Source organism: Ambystoma mexicanum, chromosome 12 (genome assembly GCF_040938575.1).
Source record: "Ambystoma mexicanum isolate Mex_15411 chromosome 12, UKY_AmexF1_1, whole genome shotgun sequence".
Taxonomy (NCBI): Eukaryota; Metazoa; Chordata; class Amphibia; order Caudata; family Ambystomatidae; genus Ambystoma; species Ambystoma mexicanum.
The window spans coordinates 223,924,668-223,946,503 of record NC_090936.1 but is presented as its reverse complement, the minus strand read 5'-3'; the positions used below and the strand labels follow the sequence as shown (position 1 = coordinate 223,946,503).

The following is a 21,836-nucleotide window of genomic DNA, read 5'->3' as shown; positions in this document are numbered from 1 at the left end:
CTCCTGCGGAATGGGAAACCTTCCGCGTAAAAATGCTTGCTGTTTTTCAGAGGAAAGCTCCTCCGAATGTCCCTCTTAAGTAGTTTCAGAAATGAGCCACCCCTGGCGTCTGACAAAACCAGTAGGGACTCTCGTGTGTCTCCTTCTCGCACGCCTCAGAGCCAGGGAAGAGAGGTTCCTTGACACAACACAAGACAAAGGAGTCTTCTTCGACACATAAGAAAAAGCCTGTGTCAAACCCATTGAAGCCTTCATCTCCAATATTGAAACCCTCTTTGAAGGTATCAAAGTCGTTGTGCTTATCGCTCGAGCCTTTGAGACATGTTATCCACTTGAATCCATTGAAGCATGTTAAACCATTGGCACATTCACGACTGCTTTAAGGAAGTCATTTAAGACCTCAACGCCTTCAACACCATTGGGGCATTCACTGCCTCCACAGACTGTAAAGCCAATTGAGGAACTCATTTTCGTTACTATTTCTCAATCTCTATAGAAAGAGCACAGTTCTCGCAAAGGGGTCAGAGGAGAGTGCCTTGTGGAGGCAGAGGACGTCCTGTGCAACACCTGCATAGTTGGCCTCAGCTGCAGGTGGTGCAGCAAAATGACTCCTTCACCTACAAGTCTGTGGTAGGAGGCAGACTGTCATATCATCTCCAGAGTTGGCAAAGAATAATTTCATATGCATGGGTGCTACAAACTGTAGCAGACAATTACTGTCTCCCATTCCTAAAGAAACCTCCCGATTGCCCCCCAAAAGCCAGATCATATCTTTTTCCAGATCTGCTCCTACAACTGGAGATTATCATCCTGTTTGAGACCAGTGCAATACATCTGATATGTGTAGTGGAGAGAATCCAGGGTTGCTACTCTCCCTACTTCCTACTTCCTAATTCCCAAGAAGGACGGATGAGCGTGACACATCTTGGACTTGAGATGCTTGAACAAGTTCCTCAGAAAGGACAAGTTAAAGATGGTAACTTTCACAAATCCTTCAGGCCCTTCGACTCCAGGATTGGTTGGTGTCATTGGACCTTCAGGATGCTTACTTTCATGTGCCCATAAATCAGAAGCACAAAAAGTACCTGAGGTATGCGGTTGGTGGTAATCATTATCAATTTCAGGTTCTGCCACTCAGGCTCACCTCATCCCCAAGGGTCTTAACCAAGATTATGGCAGTGGTGGCAGCAAGTCTAAGGAGGGCAGGGGTTCACATCTTCCCCTACCTGGATCACTGGTTGATCAGGGCTTGTTCTCCAGAACAGTCTCAGAGTCATCTCAGCCACACTTGCCACTTCCTCCATTAGCTGGGCATCTTCCTGAACTTCAAGAAGTCCCACTTGACACCTTTGAAAAAGCTTCAATTTATTGAGGCAGTCCTGGATTCAGCCTCAGGATAAGCTTCACCACCCAAGTTAAGGGCTAACTGTCTTTTGCAGATGGTCCAGACATTTCAGAGTGCCCAACATCTCCCAACCTGCGATTTCCTAAGGTTGCTTGGTCTCATGAAGTATGCATTTTTCCTCGTGCCAGAAGCCCATCTGAGAATGAGATCCCTTCAATGTGCTCTCTTATCCCAGTGGTCTCAATTCTCTTACAGAATGACCAACCTTCTCCAGGTCCCTTCAAAGGTCGCCCCAGGATCTCCTGTGCTGGGCCAGCCAATAGAATGTGATGCGAGAAGAAGCCTTTGGCAACCATGTCCTCAGATGACAGTTGTGACAGACACCTCCCTCACAGGATGGGGAGCACACATGAGAGAGCTATCAGTAAGGTGACACTGGTCTCAGTCGGAGTCCAGACTCCATATCAAACTATTAGAGCTGATGGTAATCAGACTAGTACTGATGGCCTTCTTGCCCTCAATATGGGGCAACAGTGTCCTGATATTGACGTACAACACAGTGGCCATGCATTACCTCAATTAGAGATGGGCGTAGGATCACTTCCCCTGTGCAGAGAGGCAATGCAGCTCCAGTTCTGGGCATTGAGAGAAGAAATCGCTCTTCTGGCAGTTCATCTAGCCATAGAAGAAAAAACGTTGTGGATGCTCTGAGCAGGAAAAGTATGGACTCCCACAAGTAGGAAATAGCTCAGGAAGTCCTTCTGGAGATCGTCATCCTTTGGGGAACCCCTCAAGTGCATCTGTTCGAGACCATTGTCAACCAGAAGTGCGAGCTGTTCTGCTTCAGGGAACTTCCCAAAAGAGACCTGCTCTAAAGTACACACTCATGGAGGACTGCGAGTTTCCACTTCTGTACGCTTTTTCCACCAGTCCTCATTTCATCAGGAGATTGAGGAAGTTTGGAAAAAACCATGATCCTCATTGCTCCAGATTGCACCAGGAAAACGTGGTTCCCAGACCTTCTGGAAATGGCCATCTGGCCTCCAATTAGTCTTCCCCAGAGAGAGGAGCTACTCTTGCAAGAGGGAGGTGGCATTCTTCACCCAGAGATAAGGACTCTCAATCATCATGCCTGATTTCTGAATGGGTGAGATTTAAGGATTGAGACCTTCTGGAATATGTAATGGAGTTGTCGCTTTCGGCTACGAGACCAGCAACTAAATCCCTGTACTGCTGCCATTGTAATACGTTTTTCAGCTGGTTCAGGGAAAATAAACTTGATCCTTTCACATGTAAACATTCACATATTTTATCTTTCTTGCTCCACATATCACATTGTGGGTTGCAAGAGGCCATGAGATTGTAGTATTGTAGTTATCTATCTGCACTGTGTGCATACAGTGCTGCTAGTAGAATACAGCTATGTCACATAGAATGTGATGGGACCTAAGAGTTCCAAGAGCTTCAGTTGGGGACAGAGGATGGGAGTACCTTACTGAAAGTATGTCATCTATGTATCTCCCTGCCTTTCTAACTAACTAGCCCTGTAACTAAGCAATAAACTTACTTTTTATATATATACTGGTCTCCTGGCTTTACCTGTATTCAGATGCCTCTTATCATCCCCGATATTACAAATGGCGACGAGGATGGGATAATATATATATATTTATATATATTTATTAATGACATAATGCAATATAATGCAATGTATTATGACACTGTATGTTCATGAGGAGAGGTAATGAAATGCGAGGTGTCATAATGGAATGTTAAGATATGATAGTGTGTATGGGTTAATGCGTATATATACTTATTAATGATTTGAATGCAATGTAATATCACACTGTATGTTCATCAGGAGGTGTACTGATATACGACGTGTAATATTATTATGGTTTGGGCACAGTTTACTAGCTATGAATTAGAGCACAATGCTGTAGAGCACAATCTTGTGAAATGCCCTATGACATGAATTTATGAAATGAAACATATTTAGGTGAAAGTACCTGTGTGATGCCCAGATGAATTGGTGACAGGGTGAAAGTACCTGTGTGATGTCCGGATGAATTTTATGATGATAGGAATTTCAGGTTTTCAAATTCTGGATTATATATATATTGTTATAACATATACCGATATTATTGTGAGTAATCCTAAAGGTAATCACATGTATAAATTTAAATGCACAGTGGCACAGCATCGTTCTGGTGCCATGAAAAAATGTAATGTATTAAATTAATGGCACAGTGGCACAGCATCGTTCTGATGCCATGTAAAAGTGCAACATTAGTGGCACAGCATCGTTCTGTACCATGGAATACATGATATTGTAATGGCACAGTGGCACAGCATCGTTCTTGTGCCATGTGAAAGTGCAATAATAGTGGCACAGCATCGTTCTGTACCATGGAATACATGATATTATAAAGGCACAGTGGCACAGCATCGTTCTTATGCCATGTAATGGTGCAACATTAGTGGCACAGCATCGTTCTGTACCATGGAATACATGATATTGTAAAGGCACAGTGGCACAGCATCGTTCTGGTGCCATGTAAAAGTGCAATAATAGTGGCACAGCATCGTTCTGTACCATGGAATACATGATATTATAAAGGCACAGTGGCACAGCATCGTTCTGATGCCATGTAAAAGTGCAACATTAGTGGCACAGCACCATCTGTACCATGGAATACATGATATTGAAATGGCACAGTGGCACAGCATCGTTCTGGTGCCATGTAAAAGTGCAATAATAGTGGCACAGCATCGTTCTGTTGCCATGGAATTTGGAAGGTGTTTAAATGGACATGAATGTTGCGTATACGCATGCAACTTTTTGAATATATACATTTGAAAGATCTATTTGCTCCTGGATTCAGATCTGACCGGGCTCTGTCAGTGTTCATTTTCTTCACGCGCTGTTCTTTCCCAGGTGCGTTGTGTTAATGTGATCTTTGTTTTGTGAGTTTTCTTTTCTGTCCTTTCCTACTTTTCAGTGTTTCTATGGCAGGGTGTGTATGTGAAATAACACTGGATGGCGCAAATGACAGGTGTTTCTGAGATGAATGGTGGTGATTGGTGTACTTGTTTGGTTTGATTGTTAGTTACGTGAATGTGGATACGCTTCCTTGGTTGAGAATGTTGTATAGGTTTTACAGATGTGCAGGAGTGCGTAATTTTGATTGTCTCTGAATGCCTGGGTTGTGATATCTTGTTTGTATGTTCAATTGAAGAGAGGGAGATGTGTAGTTTTGTAGTTATCTATCTGCACTGTGTGCATACAGTGCTGCTAGTAGAATACAGCTATGTCACATAGAATGTGATGGGACCTAAGAGTTCCAAGAGCTTCAGTTGGGGACAGAGGATGGGAGTACCTTACTGAAAGGATGTCATCTATGTATCTCCCTGCCTATCTAACTAACTAGCCCTGTAACTAAGCAATAAACTTACTTTTTATATATATACTGGTCTCCTGGCTTTACCTGTATTCAGATGCCTCTTATCATCCCCGATATTACAGAGATCTTTAAAAGATCTCCCGATGAGGGATTGTACTTCAAGGTGCCGATTGTGTGCCATTTTTTAAAGGCTTAACACATTTGTTTCTGCCTATTCCCTTCATAGTGCCATCATGGGATTTAAATCTAGTGCTTAGATGTCCCATGGGAGCTCCATTTGAGCCCTTATATTTGTGTCTTTTAAATGAAAATGGCCTTTTTTGTAGCTATCTCTTCTGCCTGTAGGGTATGTCAGCTACAGGCCTTCCAAACCACCTTCACATCCTTTTGCAAGGGCAAGGTACTTCTAAGAGTTTGGTCATCTTTCCTTCCGAAAGCTGTGTCGGAGTTTCAACTTGCACAACGTATTGTGATACCAACATTTTATCCATCTCCTCATCCATCAAAGGAGGGAGACTATATTGTCTGGACCCTAAAAGAGTGCTAAGCTACTACATTACAAGAATGTCAAATGTTTGTCAAGATGACCAGCTCTTCATTGGTTACGCGGGTCAAAGATTAGTTTGGCAGTCACAAAAAAAACAATCTCTAGTTGGATTGTCATGTGCATAACAGAATGCTCCTCATTGGCAGGCAAAGATTCGCCCGAAGGTTCAAGGGTACATTCCACTAGACGGTTGGCTGCTTCCTCCGCTCTGGAAAAAGGTGTGCCAGGGCGGGACATTTGCAGAACCGCGACCTGGTTGTCCCTTCATACTTTCAGTACATTTTAATGTGTAGATTCTTTATCAGGAGAGGAAGCCACATTTGGTAAAGGTGTCCTTCATAATATTACATTCTTGGCACCCACCTCCTAAGGCTTTGGGAGTCTTTCAAAGATGAGGAATACGTGGGAGGACACAATCCATTCGAAGAAAAAGTTACTTACCATGGTAATGTTCTTTTGACTGGATGTTACTCCCACATATTCATCATCACCCTCCAATCCATCCCCTCTTGCTTGCCTAGGATTTCCTTGTTTTACACCCTCCTTTCTTGCATCGTATTATCTCCTCCTGTGACACAGCATGCAATTTAAAGGAGGGAAACAACTAGAACTGAGGTAACGGTCAGTGTGTATGCTTCATACACCAGCATCAACGTGATGAGGGACGCTACAGAGGCCCTCGAAGATCGAGACTCGACGCTGCTATATTCTCAACCCTATGAATAGAATTCCAAAGAAAGCTGCAAGCAGACTTGGATACATCAGAGATGAGAAATATGTGGGAGAAATATCCAGTCGAAAGACTGTTAGCACAGGTAAGTTACTTATTCTTTTATCATGGCCAGTTAGCACACCAGGGCAAAATTCAATGTTTCAAAGTTAGTATAAGAAGACTGCCAAAATAGCTCACTGCATTAAGTCTTATCTGCATTCAAACTGCAGGACACATGGGGAAACACCTCAGGGAAAACTCAGACATTCAGCCTTCCAAGGTTCATGAATTCGGAACTATTAATTGGATAATAACAGCATTTTTTATTACTTTACTTAAAAGGAGCAGGAAACTGACAAGAAGCACTTTTTAAAACATTATACAGTTTTACCTGAGCCTCAGAAATTGGGGAGGGCCCTCATTAACGTAACATGAATGCATTTAGTTCTATCTGTTAGGATGCTGAAGACGTCAGAACTTTTGGAATGAGGTCAATGACAGAGCTTATTTACTGCTTCATGAGCATTCTGATTAGTTTAGAGGAGGTCAATCATTAAATTACTTAGATGTATTATTATTAAATTATCTCTGGTAAGCAAACAAGATTGTCTTGACTTAAACAACAGTATCTGTGTGTCAGTTCATGAACCCCACAGTTGGCACCAGCAAAATTGAGATTACCTGGGTAACTGGACTGAAGTGCATCAAGTGTTAGGACAATGGGCCTCATCAGGAGGTCGGTGGTATCCGGGCGCCAATAGCATCCAGATACCACCCAATGCTAATAGCATTACAATAACCCAGTCCAGTGCTGCGCCAGATCCTGAGTTGCGGTGGCACTGTTAGTCACCATTTATTTTGAGTCCATGGGACTCTATGGGGCTTTCAGGGCTATTACTGACTGTGCTATTACCACCAGCAGTAATAGCACCAGCTCAGAGCTGGAGGTGAATGTGTTGAGTTAGGGCCAAACTCAGGATTGGGCATAGCGCTAAATGCAGCGTTAATAGCTTTACCACTGCATTTTCCTGCTCTGCCAATCTCCTGATGAGGCTGAATGTCTTTTAGCCTTGTTTTTCAAGTATTAGATCAGATACTACCTTAGGCAAACGGGGTCTTCTGCAAGAATTCCCTTGCTTACCTATTTGTAGCTGTTGTCTAGCAGTCAAGGGCAACTTATATGAGAGGAGTGGGGCTGACATCAGTACATTTTTACACAATACTCCTTAGAGTAATGTCAGGCACTGAACAGATCTGTAATAAAATATCCTCTTTAGGAAAGCATAAGGGTGAAACATAGATGATAAAAAATGCGTTGGACCAAGGCGCCATCTGTTCGGCCTGTTTGGGCTGTTAGCTGCTTTCGCAAGTGTAGCCTCGGTGGAAGTCGGTGCTCGTGCGATACATGGTAATTCGTGAAAACAGAACACCCAACATTGGACCTTTGCTGCGTTGATTTTTTTGGCCTCACAAGTAGCACTATGGGTTAACCTTGTGTGTGGTCTTGCCATTCAACTTCTCTTGTCCGGTGACTGAGGTGTCATCATTATACCCACGCAGGTCTTTCTGCAGCGTATCACTGCGGCGAACACACCTCCTTTGTCAAGGTTAGAGCAGACATCATATGACTCTCTAACAAGCTGTGCTACGGTTGGGCGAGGTGGACTTGTGTAAGCCCCCTGAGCCAGTTTGTCATCCCCATGCACAGTAACAAGGTCTTGCAGAAGGCTGAGAGCTCACCCCCATTCTCTTCTAACTTGTGTAAAGGGAGTTTGGGAATGGCCCTGGGCAAGCCCCTAAGCCAGCTGGGAATGTCCTGCCTTCACTAGTGCTGGTTTTTATTTCATTGTATTTCTATCTATATAAATTGTTCACATTAGCGAAGAGCTAACAACTCACTATTTCAGATCCACACTTCTTAGAGTTGCGTTGTTATTGTATTCCTGTTTGTGATTGTGCGCCCCTTTTTAAACTGTTAATTTATAGATAGAAATGATATTGTGATTTTTAGTGTTTCTTAACTTTTGTCTGGGCTCACTGAGACATGTCTAAGAGGAAGGTCCCACATGACGTCTCTCACAACAAATTCAGCAAGATACCTGCAGCATTTGGACAACTGATATCTGAAGTAAGTGTCCTTTCATCAGAAATCAAAACATTGCTAAAAGATAAGCCCGTCTCTTATTTAGCTCCTACATTTTAAGAAAAAAATCTGCTTACGATCTAGTAACTCTACTATTTGCTGCAAGGGGATTCACATTGATTGAATTTCTTCAGCTACACAACCAAAAGTCCAAATATGTTGGTCATGCCCCAGTGGGTTGCTGAGGTCTAATGATACCCCATAACTTCCTCCAAAAGCGTGTGTTCAGAAGTAATCCTTGGCCCCAGGTATGAAAGAGATCACCAGGGGGACAGACCAACAAGTTGGGTGTAAATTCGAAATTAATGAGCCCAAAATATTCCTGCCCACCAAAAAAAAACACTGGTAGTTTAACTGGCCCGTTGGGAAATCCCATTTTGGGACTTACTGCTGCCACTTCACCCTTGCTTGAGGCCTCCCAAATAGGCTCAAAACTGCCTATGCTGCTAAATATACCATAAATATTACCCAAGAGGACCTTGATTATCCTGCTGTACCTAAGGAGTCTGAACATTGTAACTGTTGCCCGACTTGTAAAGCTTCATTACTTGACATGAAATACAATATGGATGAATTGAAATCAGAATTGTCAATTATATTAAGCCAGTTCGGGAAGCAAGTGATTCCTGAGTCAGCACTGAATCTTTACTCAACCACCTTCAACCCCGCTTCCCAGTACCATTGGCCCTCCTCTGGCCCCTCAACAGGATTCAATGCTAAACCCCATAACAGACACCCAATACCAACAAACTCACCCCAATTCTATCCCTTAGTGCTGACAACATTGAGCCTCCAAGGTCCCTTCTCTAACCTCCATTCACACCTGCCTGCAAAATGTTAGAATAGTGGATAGGGAGTGCGGAGGGCCTGAGGCTGACAGCCTTTCATTACCTATTCCCCTATTATCCCTTGGTAAAAAAATACCCTTAAATAGGCACTTGACAGCAACTAACTCAGATGCTATTTCTTCTAAGCGTCATGTCAAAGTTCCATCATTGTACATGACAAACTTTCAGAAACTCTGGGAAGTCTCAGTAAAACATCCGGATTCCTTAATGAATAAAGCATCCCATTAGGTGCATCTCTCTAAGGACTGCCTATCAGTTATGCGCTCAGATATCATCAGAGCCAACCATTATGCAGATCTGACCAACGTTAACTATGACTATATCCAGTTGGTACTTACCTCAGACCATGTAGTACAAGGGCTCCTCGCAATTGAATTCTGCACTTTACCTCCTATGGGCTCACATATGGTTTGGGGACCGGTTTCACATGCCCGGCGGAAGACTGAATGAAAAGGACAAACCCAGTTGACTGGCAACCTCATTGATCTTACATATGACCCGAAATGGAAGACAAGGCCCCATGCACCTCTTTAAAATACACCAGACCTGTAGCAGGCTTGAAGTGCTACAGCAACCCCCTCTCCCTCTATTGCCGCCCACACCATCTCAGTAGGGGACCCTTTCCAATTACAAAGTAATGAGGATTCAGTATCCATTCTCTCCTAGAAAGTCAGTGGAATGGCCAGTAAAAACTCGGACCCCAATTGCCATGAGTTTATAGCACAAAGCAGTCATCTGTTTCCAGGATACTTGGATGACCAAACTCTTTTTTTTGTGTCCAGTCCTAAAAGCAATAATGGGTGACCTAAAGGCAGATTACTTATTTGGGTACATGTTAGCCTTGGGGTATTGTTCAAACTCATTGGACTCCCCTGATGATCTATGTGCGGTGCTTGGCCTTAAGGGAGGTCTAACTGCCCTGATCTTGAACATTTACTTAAGATTGAATCGACAAGCAATTTCCAAGCAGGCACTGGCTACAGTAAAAGACCCCATCTGATAATGTTGGGCGATTTTAATTGCCAACTTGAATCTAATCTGTTATCAGCTGAACTTGGCGCTGAGGACAACATTTGGGGTGTTCCAGACCTCCAGGTTCATCTGCCTGCATGTAGATACGCGTTAGCCAACTCTGTCTTAACGATTGTCTATGCATATGGACTTAGACCCTACTCATCCTATGTTCTGCATATATAACACATTTAGTCTAATTAACTATATATGGATACATTTGGTCCAATGGGGTCTGATTAAATCCTTTTGAGTCATTGAACGTTTGGAAAGTGACCATGATCTCTTGATTGCTAACATTTCTGCTTCTGTTAATTTGGAAAATGTTCAAACCCTGCTATATCAAAAATCTGGTCCAGATTTATCTGCTAATTTAAAAACTGTTAGGTGGTCCTTGCCAATTGTCCCTGCTCTGTTTACAACTATGTATATGAAGTTGCTTCCTCTTTTGGAAAGCCCAACATAGCCTTTACACCGCTAGACTTTTATGATAACGTGGTGAATAGTGCAATGCCATTAATATACAGAAATGTGAAAGTGAGGCCTAGCGTAAACGTAAAACAACAAGGCATGTTTGATCAGGAGTGTAGGAAAGCCAAAATGGCCCTCTTACAAGTACAAAGTCTTCTAATGGAAGGAATCCTGAAATAGTGACCAGCAAAAGACTTAAGTACAAGAACTTAATAGCAAGGAAGAAAGCCGAGTTTATTTAGGTTCTTTGGATTTCACTCCACGATGCAACCAAGTCCCATTGTCACAATGTAATTTTGTAAGTAATAGATCCAGTTCAGATGGTAGTCAAATAACTAGCAATATTCCAGCCCAGGTCTGGCATGATTACTTTCAGTCTTTATATTTTTTGGAGGATAATTCCTCCCAACTCAAACGGAACTCACAGAGAACCCCTTTGAGGAGACAAGCCCCACTTGATCTTCTCGCCAATAGAAGTTTAAAGAGCAATTCACTCTCAACATGCTCTTAACGCCACAGGCGCTGATGTTTTGCTGGCAGATCTTTTCAAGAGCAATGTTGATATTAGGGTTCCCTTCTTGACGAAGTTCATTACCAAGGTAAACCTATCTACTACTCACCTCAGAGTTGGAGGTGTGCAAATATATTACCGATCTACAAGAAGGCTGATAGAGAAGTACCCTCTGACTATCGACCCATATCGTTAATAGATTCCCTAGCAAAAGTATATTTTAAAATGATATTGTTCCGTCTTGATGTGTATGCTGACAACATTTTATCAGTAGCACAAGCAGGATTCTTCAAAGTGGTTTTAGACTACATCTTATCCTGCAGAAGATTGTGAAAATGAAAACCCAACATATGTATTTGTCTTTTATAGATCTGCAGACCGATTTCGATACCATTCCAAGAAAGATTTTATGGCAGAACCTAGATGAACTTCCAGATCTGCTGTCCGATAGAATCGCTATATTATATCAACCATGCATGAATAAGTTGGGGTCCAAATGGTGAATGTAAAAACCCTGTAGATGCTAATGTTGGAGCAAGGAAGGGATGTGTTTTGGCCCCTCTACTGTTCCTATTACACATTAATGATATTGCCCCTGTGATGAACATTGCAGTGGTGGATGCCCCGACCTTAGGCCAACACATATGGATTCTCTTATTTTTTGCAGATGATGCTGTGCTTATAGCTAAAAGCTGTGGGGCCTGCAGCATCAATTTTCCACTTTTGCGACGATATGCACTAATAAAGGCTTAACAATCAATTCCTCCAAAACAAGAGTTATGACTTGTAATCCTGTCGGCCGGGACTGGTATGCCCCACCAACATTTTACTTAAATAATCTTCTACTATATGCAGTCGATGTCTTTGAATAACTAGGAATGACTTTTTCTAGCAATCTGAAATGGGCCAGCCAGATTGAAAAAGAGTAACCCCACAGCCGCAAGACAAGGTGGTGCTGACGCAGGTTCCTCTATCTGTTTTGAGGGGAGAACACTCATTTGTCAATGTGTTCATTTTCTATAGAGGGGGCATCTTTGATTACTAGACTCCAGTAGTGGTAAATCACTTCTGCGGTTTAAATACGTGAAAACATTCTTTTAATCCTAGGCATGGAAGCATTATGAACGAGCCAATTAAAATATGGTGTACAGTCTAAAAGCATTTTGAGGAACTCCTTTTGTGAGTGGGTGCTGAAAGTCAAGCTTGATGCATGTTCTTCACGTCCTTTATCATCTAACTACATGACAGTCAAAGCCTATTTAGCTATAGAACCCTAGCTTGATTGTCCAGCCCTACCTCTCGCGAACATTCTACAAACGAAATGTTGCTTGGGTAAATTGACCCTTTCCATGTTTACTGCTCACTGGGCAAAGGGACCAAATTCCTTTTATGTAAATTACATGAGGAAGATGTAGAGAATTCCATGCTCAATTGTCGATTGTATGATGTTCCCAGAGGAAAGTGGCTTAACATTTCTTTTAGATTCTTACGATCTTAGAACCAGATGCAAAGTTGTTAGGTTAATGAAATCAAGCCCAGCTCTTCCAGTCTTCTTTGCCACTTCGTCATTTTAACTAGATAGCTCAGGGGCAACACGTTTGTCTTGGAAGCAAGACAACACACAGCAAGACAGGTTCAAATCCCGATCTCACGCTTAGAAACTGGTCTCTGCGCATTATAAACAAACAATTATATTTTATGAGCAGTTTAATGATCTCTGATTAAGGAGCCCTGAATCTCAATTGTGCTTCTTCAGATAACGTACAGTATGATTTCCCACTGGGGAACTTCTGCTTTATAAAAAAAAGTCTCATCTGTTACTTATTGAAATGTATTACTCATCGAATTACTCTCGATAGAGAATAGTGACTCTAATAAGGTTTTACTCTTTTCCTTGGTTGTTTCCCCATAAATTAATGACTGCCTTTTAATAATGTCTGTAACTACTTGGCGAAAGTCAGATATCAAATGCTGCTGTATAATTATGCCTCTATATTTTTGCATGCAGATTTTTAGATGCTTCATCGTCACTTCTTTTAGTTATTTCTGTGATAAGGTTTAAATGATTTTATGGTGAATCCGAAATAAAGCTTTCTTTGACTGATTGACTGATACAATGATACAACATGAATATCAGAAGGCTTGCAATGGCTTTTGCACAAAAAAAACAACTGGTTACTGAGATTCAGGTGAGCCGAGGGGTGCCCTTGAGAATGATACCTTGCATGCGCATGTAAGTGCCACCTCTAGCCTCAGCTGCCTCTGCTAGTTAAATGGTGTGTCTTGTTAAGTGTGTTGACCCCTTCTTCAATCCCAGGTCTAGCTCAGTGATTGATGCAATCAAGGCTTCCAGATGCCACCAGGTTTGGGAAACAAGCGCTCTATGAGATTGTAAATTGGATTTACCCATTGGGTGGTCAACATACAACACAGGGCTTCTATGTCATCTAGAGAAAAAGGCTACCTTTTAAAAACACTGGCAGAGCTTTAAAGTCAGAAGAAATCTTGGAAGGACCATGTACAACACAGCTTCTGAAGAAACCTTCTTTTTGTGGCTTCCTGTTTATTTTTTGCGACTCATCCTAAGGATGGGCAGTTCACGTGGTTTGACAAAATATGGGATGAGATTCTCTGGTCTTAAAGGAAATCGGGAGTGTCAAGGAGTCCCAGCTCCCAATCACAGGGTGAGGTCCATTCAAACTTTACTGGAAATATTCACAGGCTTTCCATGAGGTGTGGATTCAAAGTTGATCCCAGACACCATTAAACGTCAATCCATTTCTGAGTTTGATTTGATTTGAGGTTTCTGTACCAAGCGAGGGCAGCAGAATAAGCCACATCGATGTACAAGACCGGAGCCTAAATGACAAACAGCACTCAAACAGAGGAAGCCATAATTCAACAGAACCAAAAAGGTCCTTCATGCTTTAAGGAAAGGGAAACAATAATGTCCACTCAAAACTGTAGCTCCCATTCTCGGAGGCAGGCAGCAACATGGCCATATACGGTAACGCCACTTTCCAACTCTTGCAGAATTTGCACAGGGCTTTTCCTGAATGGAGCACCCTAATGTACGGGAGGCTGTGCTCAATAGAGGGTTGACTCCAACTAGTAGCTTCCACAGAGCCCTCTGTGCGTTGAGACTCACACAAGGAACGGGGATCCTTTTTGGCACCCTAGTATGGCAAGGTTTAAGATCTTGCAGAGGCGCCTGCAGAATTCTTCACGTACATCATCTTTGATGAGGACACAATAGGGAGATGTCCGTCTACCAAATAGGGAAGGACTCAAAATTGCCAGCGCTCACATCTGAGGTGCTGTCTACTGTTTTCAAACTCATGGCCAGTATTAAGGGTTTTGATGGTGTCAGTCCATCAGCAGCCTTTGATGCCAAAACCTGGAAATGGTTTGAGAACCTGGCCTTATGACGTCAGTAACTAGCATAGTTATCACATGATGTCCATGCAAGAGAATATCATGTATGCCTGTAAAACGATGATACTCTTTAGAAATAAGAGGGCAATAGCTGTCAAATTGTAGGATTACCAGCCCATATGATGCAATAGCCTGATGAATGGCTATAAAATGTCTATTTAATATTTAACACTATTCGTTTTGCCAACGCTTAATAGTTTATTACAATGCGCATACGTGATTATACATTTGGTTACACATTGCAGTCATACCCCATGCATAATGGTCAGTGCTTCTGCTCTGCAACACTCTAATGATGCAGAGTTTGCTGGAGCTGTGAAATCTTCTGCCTACATCTTTCCCTCAAGTGTAGTAAAATCTGCCACACTCAGGAAAGGCACATTTTAGACATTGCGGGGGCATTTCCAAGTGCTCCGTCACATACTTTGGCTCACCTTGTCCCCTCTACAGGAAGAAAGTCACCTTCATCAGTATGGTCAGCCCCTCCATATCTGTCTGATTCGGCAGCCCACCACTTTATCCTTCTGCACACCTTCTTTTGTCCCAACATTCATGGCATTATATTCATCCGATTGTCCGGAATTTGATTTGTTTTCCTCCACGTTCTGCCACTTCTCCGCCTGTCCCTCATTCACTCCACTTGCTTACCCTTCTCCTTCTGCCTTTCATCTATTTCCTCTTGCTCTACCTAATGCCCTACCTATGCCTCCTCATGTTCCTCTTATACCCTTCATCCACCCCTCAAGTTATCCCTCCAGCTGGCCATGATATGTTATGATATGAGTCATTTATAACGCGTATGTACACAAGTGTTTCTAGGTGCGACAAGAAAAGGTAGGGAGACATAGGGTGTACGAAACATAAAATTTTATAAGGCATTGTGTCATTTAGATTGTGCAAGTGCAGGGCGAGATGGAGAGGGGAAGTGGCAAGGGGAGGGAAAGGGGGCAGTGCAATCAGGTCAGCATTGCTCTGAGTAAGTGCAGCTGGGAGGGTGGGGGGGAAAGGATATGGATGTGGATAGTGCAAGGAGACAGGGGCAGTAACGGTTACAGATACAACCCCTAAGTGCTCAGAGGCCCAGAGTCAGTGCAGGTGCTTACAGGTCGTGGAGGAGCCTGGTGCTCGTAGGGTTCTGAGAGTAGCCAGGCAACCAGTCAGCGCAGCAGACAGGTGGGTCAGCAAGGGAGAGAAAGAGAGAAAGCAGAAGCTAAAAGGAAGGTTTTGAGCTGCTTCCTGAACCTGAGGTGGCGCTGCTCGAGTTTGAGAGGGGCAGGGAGGCCATTCCAGATGGAGGCCCCTGCAGAGGAGAGAGATCTACCTCTCACTCTTTGAGTTTAGCAGGATCTGTCCATCATAGAGTCGGAGATAGCTGAGCGAAGGGCTCAAGAAGGAAGAGGTTTAGGAAGAGAGAGAGTTGAATGTAGTGCAGGCCCAGGCCAAAGAAAGCTTGTGGACAATGCAGAGGGTCTTGACCTTGACCTTTGCAGCCACCGGAAGCTATTGGAGAGATTTCAGGGCTGTAGCGATACGATCCCTGGGCTTGAGGCCAAGGACAAGTCTCACAGTCCTGTTCTGGATTTGTTGCAGAGAGTAGAGGAAAGTAGTTTGAGAAAGTGGCTGTTGCAGTAGTCCAGCCTAGAGAGAACGAGAGCTCTGCAGATGGTGAGTTTCTGGGGGAATGTGAGAAAAGTAAATAATACCTCTGAGGAGGTGCAGCTGGTAGAGAGACTTCTTAGAGAGGTCCACAATGTGAGGAGAGAAGGACAGAGTGCATTCGAAGATGACCCAAGATTCTTTGCTTCACAGGAAGGCGCAGGGAGAGGGCCCAAGTAGGGCAGCCAGAGTGAAAGAAGGAAAGCGGGAGCATGGTCCCAATGAGACGTATCTCAATCTTGCAGGCATTGAGGCAGAGACCATTGAAGGTTCTCCATTCCTGAATCGTGGCCAGACAGTAAGGAATGACCAAGAGAGGAGAAGAGGCAGAGGGCAGCCTGAAGGAGAGCGGAGTATCATACGCATAACACTGAAAGTTAGAGGAGCAGGTAGAGATGAGGTGGGCCCAAGGTGCCACATCGACCTTGAAAAGCCAGGGTGAGAGGTTCGAGCCCTGGGAAACACGGCATGTGGAGAGAGAGGTGGCGGAGAGAAAAGACCTGAGTTGGACCTGAGAGGGATGGTCCAGGAGGAAAGAGTTCAACCATGCAAGAGCCTGATCCATGATGCCCAGGTTCTCAGAGAGATGATTGATCAGTGTTGCATGATTGACCATGTTGAAAGCAGAGGAAAGATCAAGGAGGATGAGAACAGAAGGAAGGCTACAGGAAGGCTACAGTCGAGATTTGTGAGCAGATCTTCACAGCTGTTCAGGAGAGCAGTTTCCATGCTTCTGACTGCTCTGAAGCCAGACCGATGGTCATGAAGACAACCAACCGCATCAGTGTGGAGAGTGAGGAGGGAGGCTTGATGGTTCTGGGGCAGCAGAGGAGCACCTACTTGGATGACACTTTCATAGATCACGCTTGTCTAGAAGGGTCATCAGAAGTGATCACTTAAAAAGAGAAGAAAGGAAGAGGAGCGGCCGAGGCACCCAGAAGGGTGCCGGGAGAGGGAGAGGAAGGAGAGGAGGAGAGAGAAGACAGGATGTCCTGAGTTTTAGAGGTGATGTGAGAAGCCAGAGCTGTTCAAAGGGCCTGCGTGGGAACAGGAAAGATGGAGACTGCAAAAGGGTTGGCCAGCTCCTTGCAGATTTTGAAGAGTTTGGCCATGTTGTTATAGGCCTAAGACACAGGCTTGGTATGGGCTCTCTTCTTGGACAGGACAGAGAGTCTGTATTGCCTTTGGAGCAGGTTACCTGCCAGTTTCTCAGAGGATGTGCCCAATGCCGTCCACTTCCTCTCAGCCACCCTACACTTGCATTTTAGAGTGGTAAGGTCGGAGTCATACCAAGAGTTGCACTTGGAGGTAGGTTTCAGGTGTATTCTCATGACAGGGGCAAGGAGATCCAGAGTGTTAGTGATAAAAATATGCAGGCTAGAGAGGACTGTGTCAGACTGTGAGTCAGCCGCAGAAGTAGGAGGAGGAGACAAAGTAGCAGCAAAGGCCTCCACTGACTGTCAGGAATCAGCGGAACCCTCATTGGTCCCTGTGGTCTAGATGGGTGAAATACCAAAAATGCTATTCATTGTTCCTCCCAAGATGGTGGTGCGTTACCCCTGCCGCCTATTCCGCAGAAAGTAGTCTAGTTGATTCCAATATGGCACCCTGCCAGCACTGAAGACCAAGACAAAAACTGCATACACAATGGTAAGCAGATGCGTTGCTTCATTTCTATTTGCATAATGCAAGTCTAATCTGCATTTTTCTCTCTTTTCTACATGTTTCTCACCTGTGATACTTTGTGAATCCTTCCCTACTGTATCCTCCCTGGTTCTCAGAGCCTGTGCCACTCTGTGCGAGTTTCTCTTCCCCTCTCTTTCACCTTGGGATTTTCCCATTTCTCCTATCAGCCTCTCTCTGCATTTCGTTACTGCTGCTTACCGCTGGTATCGTTCAGCTGAAACTCGCCTGCTTATTGAATACTACTGGCAACTTAAGGCTCCTGGGTTTGTGCTGTTGCAGCTTTTCTATTTCTTGAAAGCATCTGCTCCAGAACTTCAAACATTCACACAGTCATCTCTTCCAAAATCTTCCGCCGCTAAGCCAAGGGATTTTCTGCCCCAAGAGATCTTCACCTGGGGGACAGAGAGCTTCAGGTGGGAGGAGAGCAGAAAGTGGTCAGTGCGGGAGATGAGAACATCCAAGGTGCGCCCGGAAGAGTGTGTCGGGCCAGAGGGTAGAATAGAAAGAGAGGGAGTGTCGCAGAGATTGCAGAAGAGCCCCGAGGCAGGATTGGAAACATCCAGATGGATGTTGAGGTCTCTGAATAGGAGAAGTTGAGAGGTAGAGGCAAAGAGAGAAGAGGAGAGTTCAGCCCATTCTGAGAGGAAGAGGGTGACCTAGCCAGGTTGCCTGTAAATGGTGGCCATGGTTAGAGAGAGGCTAGGAGAGATGGAGAGCCTGCAGTCTAGGCATTCAAAGGAGGAGTAGGCATGCACAAAGATGACAAAAGGAGGAATCCACTCTGGAAAGATCAGGGCTACTCCACCTCCAGGACTGTTGGTTCTGTGTTCGGAGAGGATCTTGTATCCCTTGAGGAGGAGAGTGTCAACATTTGTGACAGATCTGGCCATGAACCATGTCTCTGTTTCAGTGCTGTCTTCAAGGAGGTGACAGATGTCAGAGGAGTGTTTGACAGCAGAACGAGAGTTGAAAGTAGCGATGTGGAGCAGTTTGCCACTATTGAAAAACTTCAGTGCAGGGGGACAGTCTTGAGGTATGACCTTTGGAGGTGGTAAACGGGCTGCGAGTGGGCAGAGGAGGAAGAGGAAGAGGAGGGTGTCAGATAAGTGGTGGAATGAGTAGCAGAAGAAGGGAAGATGTTGCTAAGAGACAGGAAGGGTCTATCAAAAAGGAGGAGATTGGGCCCTGGACCAAAACGGTGCCGTTCGGATAGACATTAATGATGATCTTCAAGGAGTGGAAGCAAGGGAAGAGGAACTCCCACCTAGTGCCACCATTGATGGGAGAGGAGGAAACAAAAGAGAGAACAGAGACCATATTAGGGGTCCACAGGTCTGGAGAGGGAATAACAAAGAGGATGTCGGTGATAGTCAGTCTTGAGGATGCACTATTTTAGGTTGCAGCGATAGGGAGGCCTGGGTTGGGGACCAGAATGTCCTCCTTGAACTTCGTCCTTCTAGACTTAGTGAGAGGGATATGGTAGGAGATAGAGCAGCAGTTAGAGAAGATAGGAGAGGTGGAGAGCATCATAGAGGTTGCTAGGAGGAAGGTAGGAGGAGAAAGGAGCTCAAGCGCCAAGTGCAGGAGGTGCGCGGGGGTGTCACACAATAGGGAACAGGAAGGGGGGAGACAGGTAACTAACCAGTAACGGGTACCCCTTGCGGGGGAGTGTCCTAGAGAGTGGGATAGAGTCTGAATAGACTGATCCCAGCAACTAGTTACCCAGTTCGGGGGGCAGGAGAGTCTTACTAGAAGAAGAAGAGAGGCTAAGGGCTAAAGACACAGATCACAGCAAACTGTGACACAGTTCAGTGGGGGATAGAGAGTCAGACAGTGTCAAGGGGCACACATCAAATCGAAACAGTTACACAGTTCGGGGGGAACCTAGAAGAAGAAGAGGGTCTACGGCCAAAGATCAAAGCAAAAACAGTAAAACAATTTGGGGGGTGGACCAAGGGAGTGGGTGAGGGCCTGGGGGCACAGTTCTACGATAAATAGTAACCACAAAGCATGGACCTGGAAAGAAAGGAAAGACAAAAAACACAGAGTACAGCTAAGCGCTGGAAGGAGAGAGCCTAAGATTGCACAGGGAATGGCGTATGTTAAGTCAGATAGTAGGTACAAGTATGTGCAAAGGCCGGGAAGTTCAGTAGAGAGTAGTAATGGCTGCTCTCCCTCCCCGCACCTTTCATACCTTATGGACACAGCTGTGTCGCGTGATTGCAATCTGTGCCGCTACCCTTTTGCTGCTCAACACTGCAGCTTTGTCCTGCGTGGGCTTTGCTGCAGAGGGTCGGATCCTCGGTTCTTAAAAGTTTGGATGCATGGACTTAGACGCAATGTATTACATATCAACGGGCAGTGTCTCCTGCGCACCTGCATCGTACATCATAGCCTAGTCCTGCGCGGGCTTTACTGCAGAGGGTTCGATCATTGGTTCTTAAAGGTTTTGATGCCTGGAAAAAGGTGCAACATATTACGTATTGATGGGCAGCATCTCCTGCGCACCTGCGTCACACAACACAGTGGCATTGTCCTGCTTGGGCTTTGCTGCTGAGGCTCTGATCCTCGGTTCTTAAAAGTTTGGACGCATGGACATAGGTACAAAGTATTATGCATTGACAAGAGGAATCTCCTACGCACATTTATCCTACAACACCATGGCCTTGTCTGCACATATTATCCTCCTTCTGCCCCTCCATGTCCTCCTGTTCTTGTTCCTAATTTTGGTCAACCTTGTCTTACGCCACACAATCACCCCCCCGCTGAAACTGCGCCCCTCATCGTCAACTGTACCCTTTCTGCTCCTGCATCATGATGTTGCTCTACATTGCTTGGTGTCATGCCACCATCACCATCCCCCAAAGCATTCAGATCTGAATCCAACAAGGTGTTTACCTTAACCTCATCTGGGCATCCTGCCAACACCTGCCCCAGTATCCACCTCCTCACCTGAAGATGACATTCTCCCATAGAGATTCAGTGTGACCTTTTTTTCTCTACATCTCTAAGAAGAATTTCACGAAAATAATAGCAGAGATGAGTGGAACCTCAAAGTCAAGGGTGTCCCGAGTCATGCCAAAGCTTTTTAGGAACTATTTCATGAAGGTTTTTGTTTTTTTAGTGGTTGGGTTAAAGGCAAGGGACCATGTTTGAAAATATATCCACTAACGGTGTTGCAAAGCTTGTAACAAAGGGCTTTTTTTCTATTATGGGTGGAAGGAGAAAAAGGTAAGGGGCAGATGGTAACCACATTCTGACTGGTTGAAACCAGGAGGGTTTCATGAGGGTTTTCTGAAAGGGAGAGTGTGAATTTAAGGGACTTCACAAAACTCAAATAATATAAAGTAGAGTGTCATAAACTGGGAAACAAAATGTATAAGGGACACAAAGAAATTGTCTGAATTTGCTAAACCACAAATCTTCTGCTTCAATCTGCTGTGGATCAGTCCTGTCCACACAGCCTATTGCAATGCACGCAGAATCAGGAAATCACCTGGGTCTTTTATGCGGCCACCCAAACCACCTAGAGATATCAGGTCTTTGATTGGCCCATCAAATTTATCTAAGAAATTCAGCAGTTCGGATTAGTGCACTGAATTCATGTGCCTCACTGAACTAGCATGTGCGTTTCACCACATGTTTGGGCCATGAGTAAATCTCAACTGTACCCTGTATACTGAAAACAGGTTTCACTCATGAGTTTGGCAAGGTGACTGTCCAGCACTCATTTGTCATGCAGAAGGGAAGAAGAATGAGAATATTAGATTGGACTGTTTATCTGTGTTTTTATATATGTTTGTATGTCTGATGTATGCTCTAAATTTAGGTTTTGAAACCATACCCCCACATATATGAATACTTTTCCATCTAGAGCTCTCAATGCGTTTGTCTCTATCTCTGCCTCTCCATTTCCCCTCCATTCATATCTCTTTCCCGCTCTCTCTCTCCCCACCATTAGTCGGGGAACTGATTGTCCTTAAATTAATCCTATTTCAACAGGTAATTAAGGTGCATTTATGGTCTGAGTTGTTGCTAACATTCCCTGAGCCGCCTGGGCCAGTTAC

The 21,836-nt window shown here is 44.4% G+C and overlaps 1 protein-coding gene across 3 annotated transcripts in view; it reads left to right on the top strand.

Moving 5' to 3' along the window:
• The window catches only part of ANO2 (anoctamin 2), a 2,341,832-nt gene that overhangs the window by 2,052,175 nt on the left and 267,821 nt on the right, over nt 1-21,836 (top strand). The gene's annotated exons all lie outside the window — the stretch shown is intronic.